The sequence below is a fragment of the Vigna unguiculata genome, chromosome 5 (genome assembly GCF_037176805.1).
Source record: "Vigna unguiculata cultivar grain cowpea cultivar isolate G323 ecotype 2 chromosome 5, ASM3717680v1, whole genome shotgun sequence".
Taxonomy (NCBI): Eukaryota; Viridiplantae; Streptophyta; class Magnoliopsida; order Fabales; family Fabaceae; genus Vigna; species Vigna unguiculata.
Window position 1 is genome coordinate 44,715,039 of NC_140796.1, and position 1,502 is coordinate 44,716,540.

General features: G+C 34.4%; 1 non-coding gene across 1 annotated transcript; it reads left to right on the forward strand.

The window, feature by feature from the left end:
• The first annotated feature begins 1,429 nt into the window (after window positions 1-1,429).
• Window positions 1,430-1,502, forward strand: TRNAA-AGC (transfer RNA alanine (anticodon AGC)). Its single transcript has one exon. It is a non-coding gene; the product is annotated as a tRNA-Ala (tRNA).

Consider the following 1,502-nt stretch of genomic DNA (forward strand, 5'->3'; position numbering starts at 1 on the left):
CCTCATGCCCAAGTTTGATGTAATCAATTATGATTCTATTCACTTCTACATCTTAGGTATTTATCTTTGCTTTCACTCAATTGTTTGTGGTTTGATTTATGCTTAATGATGACTTAATTACTCATCTTATTTCACGGGTTTGATTTGAGTTGGAAGGTTGGTCTCAACTCGTGTGGATGAATTGACGATTCATCCTATTTCACTGGTTGGGATTGAGTTGAAAGAATGATCTCAAACTAAGGTCCAATCAAATCATCATACATGTACTGGTGTTGATTCAGTAGCCAGAGGGAATGTTGGAGGAGAGAATCTTGCACATTAAAGCAAGGAATCATTCTACCAGGAGTTGAGGAATCACATTGGGGTTTGGAGTCCTTAGGTTCTAGTGTATCAGGGATAAACCTAGATCTACATAGAAAGAGTACTCCTAGGACATTAAATGATTTGCATAACAAGTAAACAAGATGGTAGTGGTGTAGTAGAAGAAGATGAGATGAAATCAATCCATAGCCCATATTCCACTCAATCTATCTAATTACTACTATTTTATTTACTTGCACTCTCTATCAGTCAAAAAAACCAAAAAATCAAACTAACAATATACTTGCTAAATCCTTGTGCATACGACACTTGTTGATACTACTATGTACTATTACACTTGATGGAAAATGGTTGTTGAGAAATTGTCATCAAATGGTATAGAGAAGATTAACGTCTCACCAAAGGTGCTCTTGCACGGTTAAGTCCTTCGATTTCTGAATCGCTTAAAGGCATGCTCTAACCAACAAGTCAATGACATCTGTAAAAGTCTTCTTCGAAGTAGTCTCCCCAATCGGCTCTTGTTGACTTGACCAACCGACCTTATTTGACTGACCGACTTATACAGTACACGTACAAACATTGAAACCAATTGAGGGACCACACATACAAACTAATTTGTGGGTTGTAAACCCTAATCAAATATATTATAAAACCTAAAAAAAAATATTTTAATCCCACCATAAACTGAAAAAGAAAAACAACCAAAATTGAAACTCAAATTTAGAGAGAAAAAAATCCCACTCACCTCTAATACTCAATGGAACACAACCAAATTGCATAAACTAAGAACCACAATTTCACCACCACAAGCTCAATCGTCAAACTACAAAATCTCACTCCCCCAAATTTCAATCATCAAATGACAAGTGTGTCTTGATTTTATTCTCCTGTTAACCAATTTAACACCATTAACAAATAGAATCGCTTTAACTTTAATTAAAATTATAGAAAATAAATTAAATAGAAAAAACAAACAAAACCTTAAATAAGTAAAAAAAAATATTATTATTATACAATTGCACTCACTATGTTAAACTTTTGTGTTAATTTCAGAAATTGTTACACATAAATTTTGGATTTAATAGTTAAAGTGCATTTTCTTAATGTTGGGGATGTAGCTCAGATGGTAGAGCGCTCGCTTAGCATGCGAGAGGTACGGGGATCGATACCCCGCATCTCCA